At 34.6% G+C, this 11859-nt stretch overlaps 1 non-coding gene across 1 annotated transcript; it reads right to left on the bottom strand.

Annotated features, from left to right (window-relative positions):
* Positions 1-4544: 4544 nt before the first annotated feature.
* Positions 4545-4650, bottom strand: LOC149849084 (small nucleolar RNA R71). The gene has a single exon (XR_016426569.1). It is a non-coding gene; the product is annotated as a small nucleolar RNA R71 (small nucleolar RNA).
* Between the last annotated feature and the right edge of the window lie 7209 nt (positions 4651-11859).

Genomic DNA, 11859 nt, shown 5'->3' on the forward strand with positions numbered 1-11859 from the left:
TAGGATATTTAGATTTAGATAAATTCCTTTTAGTCATATTATATTTACATTAGATAGGTCGAATTTTATGTAGTAAGTAACATGGTTATCCAGCTCTAATTTATAGTTGATTTCCCCTTTTTATCCCTTAAGTCATTGGTATTTAGGACAAATGAGTTAGGATAATATTAGGTTAGATTAATTACTTAATTAGATTAGAAGAAGGGCATTTAGGTATTTAAAGTTAGAAAACATTTTTGGTATGATATTAACTCTCCAATTCGTGGAGTGCATTTTAGGAAAGTGATCATGCATACAATTTAGGGTTATTTCATATCAAAAATATGCATGATTTCATAAAAAAATGATTTAAAATCCAATGTTATGTTGGTTTTGAGTGAATGAGCTAAATTGAATTAAAAATAGAAAGTGCTTGGAAATTAGTGTTATTTTGCAATTTAATGAATATTTTAATGTTTGTCATTGTGAGTTTCTAAAAATAAAATAAAAATTAGAGTTGAGAATATAGTTAGTTTTAAAAATAAATTGAAATGATGTTGATTATAAATATTTTTTAGAAGTAATCTTTAGATTAGAGTAGTTTAGTTAGTTTTGAGGTTTTTAGTAAATAAAAAGTCTTTAACCATTTTTTTTATTTTTGAAAAAAATAAAACAAACCGGTTCAAACCGGTTTGCACATCTTTAAAAAACCCAAAAGAGGGAAAATGAAAATCGTCTCTCTCCTGTGCATCTCTCCCTCTTTCCTAATCCTTCCCCTCCACCTCATTCTTACCTTCTTCTTCCCCTTCTCCCTATTTCTCTCTTCTCTTTTCAAGTGGAGGTCTCTTCAATCCGGCGATGGTGTACGGGAGGGGATCGACTCTCTTCTAACCCCTCTCAAGTCACAGTGAGTTGTTCTGCAACTTCTTCTTCTTCTTCTTTCTGAATTTTAATTTTCATAATGTTTGAATTTTAATGTGGAAAAGATAAAAAAAAAAGGAAAGACATAAAAAGAAAAAAAAATAATATCTGCAAAAGATTTTCGGTGATCAACAGAGATCTGCCGGAACATTTGTTCTGAGGAATAATTGTAGTAAATGCTTGCATTAATTCTTGATCAAAAATCTTGATCGGAATCTGCTGAAGGAATTTCTGTATATTGATTATCTGAATCAATATCAGAAGTAGATGAATTGAGTTCAAAATTTTGTTGATCGTATTAATTGAAATCTGATTTTCGGCAAATGAAGTCCAGCTTGAATGAGTTTTCCGGAGCTTGATTGTTTGAGTGTGAACGATTAGATGTCTGGATCAAATATCTCCAAGTGATTCCTGATTTACATTGTTTGATCTTCAAATTGAAAATATCGGATTACTGATCAAAGTAATTCCAGTAATCGGCTGAATCTCTGCCGGAATCCCCTGCGTTAGCCAGCAAGATACTGATTTTTGAATAAGTTTTTCTGTGTTTTTTTCCGGTGACTGAATTGTGACTCAGTTTTACTGATTTTCCGGTGATCGATTGTTGAAATTCCATAAAGTGTAGTGTTTTACTGATCTCCAACTGATTCCACCTGTGTAAGCTGTAACATCAAGAGTTTCAGTCATGATGTAAAGAGGAATCGGGATTCATCTAGGCTAATCGTGATTTACAGGTTTTCCAGCACTGATTGTTTCCAAAGTAAATTGATATCCATTGGAAATATAAATTCGGCATGTGAACAATTGGATCGATATGAAATCTCAGACATTTTTTTACTGCTATCAGTAAAATTCAAATCTGATTACCAGAATTTTTTTTACTGATATTCACTATATCAGATTTGAGTTTTGTTGATTATTAAGTGGATCTTGATTAAAGTTGAAAATCTGACTTTATTACAGTTTGGTAATGGTATCATATATGGGATGTTAAAATTCATTGATTGAACTTCATTGATTGAATTACTGAGTTTCACTGAATTTTACATGTATTTTACTAAGTGTCTCACTGATTTTTACGAAGTGTTTTGATTAAATAATAGTGATTAAGTTAGCTGTTAGTTGTAATTAGATTACTTAGTTAATTAGCAGTTAGTATTACTTAGTTAAGAAAATATTGTTAGTTTTTGATATTACAATTAGTCTTAAAATTTCTTAATGAATTGTCATTTCAGTATTAACATTTAGTTAGTTAGTTTTTGTTTTTCTTTCGTGTACTGCTCATGTTTCGTTTGACTTGTGTAGGATTGCAAGGGATTGGAGTGGAAGTGATTATGTGACACGGGGAAGCAAAAGAGTAGAAGATTTTTACTTTTAAGTTTAGAATTAGGAATTTAATTGGGTTTGTAAATATCGCTTTTTTCGCCCTCTGCGAAGGGTATTCATTTGTTGTAATAGTTAGTTATTTTTACCTTTCTTAAACATTTTCCTTTTAATAATTCTGTAATAAAGATTAGTTTAGAGTTGTGTGTTTGAATACAACATATTCCCGTTCCCTGAGTTCAACCCGGTCTCATCCACTAGTGAGAACCGGTTTTTATTATTTGATGTCTGGTTTTCACATGTTTTTCATTTAAAAATCTTTTCAAAATTACAATGATTTAAAAGAAGACATCAAATTAGCTGTTAGTTGTAATTAGATTACTTAGTTAATTAGCAGTTAGTATTACTTAGTTAAGAAAATATTGTTAGTTTTTGATATTACAATTAGTCTTAAAATTTCTTAATGAATTGTCATTTCAGTATTAACATTTAGTTAGTTAGTTTTTGTTTTTCTTTCGTGTACTGCTCATGTTTCGTTTGACTTGTGTAGGATTGCAAGGGATTGGAGTGGAAGTGATTATGTGACACGGGGAAGCAAAAGAGTAGAAGATTTTTACTTTTAAGTTTAGAATTAGGAATTTAATTGGGTTTGTAAATATCGCTTTTTTCGCCCTCTGCGAAGGGTATTCATTTGTTGTAATAGTTAGTTATTTTTACCTTTCTTAAACATTTTCCTTTTAATAATTCTGTAATAAAGATTAGTTTAGAGTTGTGTGTTTGAATACAACATATTCCCGTTCCCTGAGTTCAACCCGGTCTCATCCACTAGTGAGAACCGGTTTTTATTATTTGATGTCTGGTTTTCACATGTTTTTCATTTAAAAATCTTTTCAAAATTACAATGATTTAAAAGAAGACATCAAATTAGCTGTTAGTTGTAATTAGATTACTTAGTTAATTAGCAGTTAGTATTACTTAGTTAAGAAAACATTGTTAGTTTTTGATATTACAATTAGTCTTAAAATTTCTTAATGAATTGTCATTTCAGTATTAACATTTAGTTAGTTAGTTTTTGTTTTTCTTTCGTGTATTGCTCGTGTTTCGTTTGACTTGTGCAGGATTGCAAGGGATTGGAGCGGAAGTGATTATGTGACACGGGGAAGCAAAAGAGTAGAAGATTTTTACTTTTAAGTTTAGAATTAGGAATTTAATTGGGTTTGTAAATATCGCTTTTTACACCCTCTGCTAAGGGTATTCATTTGTTGTAATAGTTAGTTGTTTTTACCTTTCTTAAACATTTTCCATTTAATAATTCGGCAATAAAGATTAGTTTAGACTTGTGTGTTTGAATACAACATATTCCCGTTCCCTGAGTTCGACCCGGTCTCATCCACTAGTGAGAACCGGTTTTTATTATTTGATGTCTGGTTTTCACATGTTTTTCATTTAAAAATCTTTTCAAAATTACAACGATTTAAAAGAAGACATCAAATTTTTGGCGCCGTTGCCGGGGAACGGCGTAATATTAGTATTCACTTTATTGCCTAGTGTTTGTTTGCATTTAGGTTTAGAACCACGTATGTGCATATCGTAGAGACTAGCTTACTTTTCTGCACAGCCTACCTACTAGGATCCCCTTAGAGGTGACTGTGTACGATTGGTACCGTACACATAGATTTTATATTTCTTTTGCATAATCTCTGTTATGTGTACTTGCGTGGTGATTGTTTAGTTTTTGTTGTTTTTAGTTTACTCGCTTTGTGGTTTGCGTGGTTTGACCGCTTAGTGCGTTAGTTAGGTAGAAAACCCAAAGTTAGGACATGAGCTACACCGGTCTACTACGAGGTGTATGCAAGGGCGACGCTCACTTGACCCTGAGCTGGTAGAGCCGATTGAGGACCCCGAGTCCCTTATTAGGAGAGCCCAGAGATCTGCAACCATGGCTGAGAATCAGCAGATTACTCGTCCTCTGAGGGAGTATTTCATGCCCAACACTTACACTCCCGCCTCCTGCATCACAAGACCTGATGTAGGAGCAAACCATTTTGAGATAAAGGCCAGTGTGATCCAGATGCTACCTTCATTTTATGGCCTTAGTAATGAAGACCCATATCGTCATCTCGACGAATTTCTAGAGATTTGCTCGACAGTGCGAATCAACAACTTTGGAGATGACGCAATGAGGTTGACCCTGTTCCCCTTCTCTCTGAAGGACAAAGCGAAGAGTTGGTTAAAATCATTAGATACTGTTCGAATTACCACTTGGGAACATATGCAAAGAGAATTTTTAAAGAAATATTTCCCAATTGGTAAAATGAACCAGTTTCGTAAAGCGATAACCAGTTTTTCCCAAATTGAGGGAGAACTGTTTCATGAGTCATGGGAGAGATTGAAAGATCTTCTTCGCAAGTGTCCCCATCACCAGGTGCCTCGTTGGCAACTGGTACAATATTTTTATGACGGTCTTACTGAGAAGAACCGTCAGATGGTCGATGCCGCGTGTGGGGGCACATTTATGCTCAAAAGTGAGGATGAAGCGTGGTCGCTTTTTGAGACATTGAGCAAGAATTCGATGCACCATGCGACAGCCTCACGGTTCGAGAGGGCTGCACCTGCACAGGATAGCATTAAGAAGGCAGGTATTTTCGAGTTAGGGATGAACCTTGAGTTGAGCAACAAGGTAGACTAACTGTCCCAGAAATTAGATCAGTTGTTGTTGGGTCCCTCTCCTGCCATGCAGGTGTGCGCGTTGTGTGCGAGTCCTACACACCATGTCTTCGAGTGCCCAGTTGCACCACAGTATCCTGAGTTTGTCCAAGAGCAAGCTCAGATGGCTCAAAACTTCGCTAGGCCCGCACCCAATCCATTTTCCAACACTTATAACCCGAGCTGGCGAAACCATCCAAATTTCTCATGGCGCAACTCACAGATCCAATTCCCTAACCCTTCCCAGAGTCAACCCAGTCAAGGCGGTTATGCGTCTGGATTTCAAAGATCCAGTTATCCCCCAGTCCAACCTGTTTATACTCACCCCCAGTCTCATGAGCCTTTGCATAGTCAGTCCTTTGAGGATAAGATTTTGCAAGCTTTGAGCTCACATACCCAGTCTATTGCAAAATTAGAGACTCAAATGGGGCAGCTCGCTGAGGCACTTAGCAGGCGAAGTGAGGGGACATTGCCTAGCCAGCCTATTGTCAACCCTAAGGGAAAGGAACTCATGCGTAGCTTGCATATGACCGATGCACATAAAGAGCAAGCTCAAGCAGTAACCCTTAGGAGTGGGAAGCAGTACCAAGCGAGAGAGGCTGCAGAAGAAAGAGAGAATATAAGTAAGAAGCAGTCTGTCCCTAATGTTTTACCTCAGGAAAGCAAGAAGGTTCTTCCATCTGAGCCTTCACCATCCTACATTCCCAAAGCTCCCTTTTCTGAGGCGTTAGAAAGGCCAAGAGCATTAGGTAAGTCTGGAGTGAACATGCAAGAGATGCTTGAGATATTCAAGCACGTTCAGATAAACCTCCCCTTACTAGATGCCATCCAACAGGTCCCTGCATATGCAAAGTTTCTCAAAGAACTTTGTACGCAGAAAAGGAAGTTGATGTCCCATGTGCAGAAAAAGATTTATTTAACTGGGCAGGTGAGCGCCGTATTGCAACATCAAACCCCACCTAAGCTAAAGGACCCAGGGACTCCTATCATCTCATGTGTCATAGGAAACATCACTGTTGGGCGTGCATTGCTCGACCTTGGGGCAAGTGTTAACATCTTGCCGGGTTTCTTTTATAACCAATTTGGATTGAAAGAGATGAAACCTACACCTATGACTCTTCAGCTTGCAGATAGATCTATCAAGGTCCCAAGAGGGATACTTGAAGATGTTTTAGTCAAGGTGGAGGATTGTTATTTCCCTATCGATTTCGTGATATTAGATATGGAGGGAGTTGATAGCCCACAATAGACCCCTATTATTCTCGGCCACCCCTTTCTAGCTACTGCCAATGCGTGCATTAATTGCCGCACTGGTGCGATGGATGTGTCATTCGGAAATAGGAAGATGCGGCTAAATATTTTTTTTGCTGCTATGGGGCCTACTATTGAGGAGGCTTCTTTCAAGGTTGATGTCATTCAAGACCTCGTAGAAGCAGAATATGCTTGGTTATTGAGTGATCCACCTCATGAGGAGGATAAGGAATCACTAGAAGAGGATCACCTAGAATTACTTGAGAATCAGATAGGTGATTTGAATTGGATCGGGCACTTCGAGCCATTCAGAGGTAGACAGGATGGGAACACACTACGCAGTGTCACAGATGACACTATTTTTCATAGAGAGCCCGATTGAGTCTGACTTCATGTCTATTGATCTCATGGATGATGAAGGTTTTTCCAGGGATCCGTCTGGCTGGGGACGTGAAACTTAACGCTTTATGGGAGGCAACCCATATCTTGTATATTATTAGATTTGCTTAGAATTTATAGATTTTATTTTGTTTTTACTTTTTCGAGAGTTTTTCATGTTCTTTTTGTTCCATTCATGGTTTTCATGTCATGTCATATATACATTGCATTCATTACATTCATAGAACGTGCATTTTTAATTCATGTCAGGTTATTCTACTCTTTTCCCTCATTTATTTCCTCTCATGTGCATTCACTTAGTTTCATATAAGCATGGGGGAGTGCCACTGGGACAGTGTCATTCAAGTATGGGGGAGGGTGTAGTTTGCACACCTTGATATTTCTATTTAAGTTCTTGCACATGTTTACACATCTCTCATGAAAAGTAGATTTTTAAAGAAAGAGTTTGAACTTATATGAATGTTATTTCAAATCTGATGTTTTTAGAGGATTTTTAAGCCCCACGAAAATTTTTTCTGACATAGATTTAAAAATTATGGTTGTTTATGCGGATTTCGAAGAAATGATGATAAATACATGTTAGAATTTATTTTGAATTGCAAATATGAATATGCACAGTTGTATTTTTGAAAAACTAAGCAAATGAACAAAAGCGTAAAAATGAGCTCAAAAGAGAAAAAAATAGCATGCGTTAGGTTGTTTGGATAATTCCACAATCCTTAGTAGATGGAACTTAGATGTAAGTTGAAACTTTTAATTCCATTTCGAAAAGGAGAGTGGAAAACTTCGTGATCCTAAGTAGCTGAGAACAGATACAAGTTGAAATGTTTGACTCTCATGTTATAAAGGTGAATGAAGGAAGTCACTTTTATGTCTTAGTTGATATCTTTTGGTATGCATTGAAAAAGTATAGAAGATATTGACATTGCCCAAGGCATAAAAGCATACCACACGCAAGCTATAAGAGAAGAATGAATACGCAAAAAGAAAAAGCGTGAAAAAAAAGAAAAAAAAGAGAGAAAAGAGCTTAAAAAGAAAGAAAAGTTCAGTGCTTAGAAGTGTGATTGAGAAAACCTGTGTAGAAAACATATGAGTGAGGATAAGTAAATAATAACTTGTTTTTATTGAATTTTCCAAGAATAAAACATAAATAATTGTGATATTTAGAAAAGTGAAAGAAATTCTTTTTCTGTGGTGGTACAGAAAAGATTCTAATGATATTTTGATTTTGAAATAACAGGAAATTTTGGTGAAAATAAAGTCTTTGATTATCTACTACTTATGAGGATGTGTAATATTTTGCATACATGACAGAGAAGTTTGTGGGTAGCATCACTGCAAACCCTCACGAGACCTTACTCGTCCACTGGGGTAACCCAGGGGTTGAAAGGGCTTGTTGCATGAGCTAAATGCAACCGTGATTCCTACGAAAGTGAGTTAGGTGATAGTTTGATTTCATGCATTTGTCTAGTTTGCTCGAGGACTAGCAAAACATAAGCATGAGGGTATTTGATCATGCATATAATTTAGGGTTATTTCATATAAAAAATATGCATGATTTCATAAAAAAATGATTTAAAATCCAATGTTATGTTGGTTTTGAGTGAATGAGCTAAATTGAATTAAAAATAGGAAATGCTTGGAAATTAGTGTTATTTTGCAATTTAATGAATATTTTAATGTTTGTCATTGTGAGTTTCTAAAAATAAAATAAAAATTAGAGTTGAGAATATAGTTAGTTTTAAAAATAAATTGAAATGATGTTGATTGTAAATATTTTTTAGAAGTAATCTTTAGATTAGAGTAGTTTAGTTAGTTTTGAGGTTTTTAGTAAATAAAAAGTCTTTAACCATTTTTTTTATTTTTGAAAAAAATAAAACAAACCGGTTCAAACCGGTTTGCACATGTTTAAAAAACCCAAAAGAGGGAAAATGAAAATCGTCTCTCTCCTGTGCATCTCTCCCTCTTTCCTAATCCTTCCCCTCCACCTCATTCTTACCTTCTTCTTCCCCTTCTCCCTATTTCTCTCTTCTCTTTTCAGGTGGAGATCTCTTCAATCCGGCGATGGTGTATGGGAGGGGATCAACTCTCTTCTAACCCCTCTCAAGTCACGGTGAGTTGTTCTGCAACTTCTTCTTCTTCTTCTATTTCTTCTTCTTCTTCTTCTTTCTGAATTTTAATTTTCATAATGTTTGAATTTTAATGTGGAAAAGATAAAAAAAATGAAAGACATAAAAAGAAAAAAAAAATAATATCTGCAAAAGATTTCCGTTGATCAACAGAGATCTGCCGGAACATTTGTTCTGAGGAATAATTGTAGTAAATGCTTGCATTAATTCTTGATCAAAAATCTTGATCGGAATCTGCTGAAGGAATTTCTGTATATTGATTATCTGAATCAATATAAGAAGTAGATGAATTGAGTTCAAAATTCTGTTGATCGTATTAATTGAAATCTGATTTCCGGCAAATTAAGTCCAGCTTGAATGAGTTTTTCGGTGCTTGATTGTTTGAGTGTGAACGATTAGATGTCTGGATCAAATATCTCCAAGTGATTCCTGATTTACATTGTTTGATCTTCAAATTGAAAATATCGGATTGCTGATCGAAGTAATTCCAGTAATCGGCTGAATCTCTGCCGGAATCCCCTGCGTTAGCCAGCAAGATACTGATTTTTGAATCAGTTTTTCTGTTTTTTTTTCCGGTGACTGAATTGTGACTCAGTTTTATTGATTTTCCAGTGATCGATTGTTGAAATTCCATAAAGTGTAGTGTTTTACTGATCTCCAACTGATTCCACCTGTGTAAGCTGTAACATCGAGAGTTTCAGTCATGATGTAAAGAGGAATCGGGATTCATCTAGGCTAATCGTGATTTATAGGTTTTCCAGCACTGATTGTTTCCAAAGTAAATTGATATCCATTGGAAATATAAATTCGGCATGTGAACATATGGATCGATATGAAATCTCAGACATTTTTTTACTGCTATTAGTAAAATTCAAATCTGATTACCAGAATTTTTTTTACTGATATTCACTATATCAGATTTGAGTTTTGTTGATTATTAAGTGGATCTTGATTAAAGTTGAAAATCTGAAGTTTATTACAGTTTGGTAATGGTATCATATATGGGATGTTAAAATTCATTGATTGAATTACTGAGTTTCACTGAATTTTACATGTATTTTACTAAGTGTCTCACTGATTTTTACGAAGTGTTTTGATTAAATAATAGTGATTAAGTTAGCTGTTAGTTGTAATTAGATTACTTAGTTAATTAGCAGTTAGTATTACTTAGTTAAGAAAATATTGTTAGTTTTTTATATTACAATTAGTCTTAAAATTTCTTAATGAATTGTCATTTCAGTATTAACATTTAGTTAGTTAGTTTTTGTTTTTCTTTCGTGTACTGCTCATGTTTCGTTTGACTTGTGCAGGATTGCAAGGGATTGGAGCGGAAGTGATTATGTGACACGGGGAAGCAAAAGAGTAGAAGATTTTTACTTTTAAGTTTAGAATTAGGAATTTAATTGGGTTTGTAAATATCGCTTTTTACGCCCTCTGCGAAGGGTATTCATTTGTTGTAATAGTTAGTTGTTTTTACCTTTCTTAAACATTTTCCATTTAATAATTCGGCAATAAAGATTAGTTTAGAGTTGTGTGTTTGAATACAACATATTCCTGTTCCCTGAGTTCGACCCGGTCTCATCCACTAGTGAGAACCGGTTTTTATTATTTGATGTCTGGTTTTCACATGTTTTTCATTTAAAAATCTTTTCAAAATTACAACGATTTAAAAGAAGACATCAGAAAGTATTGATACATTGTATCCAGTCAAGTTGTAAAAGAGTTACACTTTTAAATGAGGAAAACCCTTTGGAAATTCAAATGACTTTCCAAAACATGCTTACACGGCTTTGGTAATAATTGCAATGCTATATTCTATTTGAAAGCCAGCCAAAATCGTGTATAGTGTTTTAGGAAAGGTTTTCAAAAGAGTCTATCGCTTTTAATGAAAAGGATTGAAAACGTATGGGTCCCAAGAGGCTGGACGGTTTTTGAAATTAAAAAAAACTTTCCTAAACTGCTATTAAGGCAAGAATGAGAGAGGATGTCCCCTACCAAATTCGTGGATTCATATTTTTAAAGCCCTAATTAATCCCTTTCCTAGTTTGACTTAGCATTAATTAGATATTAGTTAATTTAGCAAGTGTAGTAATAGTTTAGATTGTAGAAGTCATGTATGCCTATTTAGGTAGGTAGTGATATTAGTTAAATTTCATTTATGAATTAGATTATGTGTGCATTATTGTTTTAGTAAGGTCTAATTAATTATTAGAGTAGATAATTCAGAGGGTGGTGTGAACTCAATCCAATGCCATATCCTAAACTGCCACCTAGCTAACCTCTACCCCTAGTGAATTAATTACTAACCGTAGGTAGTTAGCCACCCTAACTAACCATAGTTAGTAGTTAGCCTAATTAGTTAAACCCTATTAACCCTAATTAGTTAGTCCTAGTTAGACTAAACCTTACTTAGTTAGTTAATGCTAGTTAACCCTAATTGACCCTAGTCGACCTTAGTTAGGCATTAACCCTAGTTAGCATTTAGCCTTAGTCGATTAACCCTAGGTACTAACCGTAATTAGTTTAGCTAAACCCTAGTCGACCCTATCTAACCTTAGTTAGTGGTTAACAATAGTTAGTACTTAATAGTACTTAGTTACTAACCCCAATTAGTACTAACCATAGTTAATCCTAGGTAATTACCTAACCCTAGTTAATGTAACCGTGTATTATTGTTTGTTTTAATTAGATCTTATACTTAACAATAGGTTAGTTAGTTAGTTAGTCATGCTGTTATATAGATTATATTAGGATTAAATAGATTTAAGTATATAGGTTTTAGTTAGAATAGTACCATAGATTAGGATAGATTGTTATTATCGATAGGTTTAGATAGGTTTCGATTAGATTGTTCACAATTTTATATAATTAGTTTAATTGTTGTCTTTTATTATAGTTTAGCAGTAATTTAGAATAGTTCATGACTGTTTTTGTATGAGATTTAATGTCAAAATGTCATTTGTGGATCTAAATAAATGAATAGTGCATTGAAGTTCCAAACTGATTTTTATCATGTCGTGCACTCATCATTTTATGTAGATTTTTCTCGAGTTTTCTGGAATTTTTTTTTCTATTCTCCACATCTGCGTGTTAACTGTCTGCAGACCAAATTTCAGCTCGATACGAGTTGATTTTGTCTGGTTTTTAAGCG

This window comes from Nuphar pumila, chromosome 1, assembly GCF_984573655.1.
Source record: "Nuphar pumila chromosome 1, dmNupPumi1.hap1.1, whole genome shotgun sequence".
Lineage (NCBI taxonomy): Eukaryota > Viridiplantae > Streptophyta > Magnoliopsida > Nymphaeales > Nymphaeaceae > Nuphar > Nuphar pumila.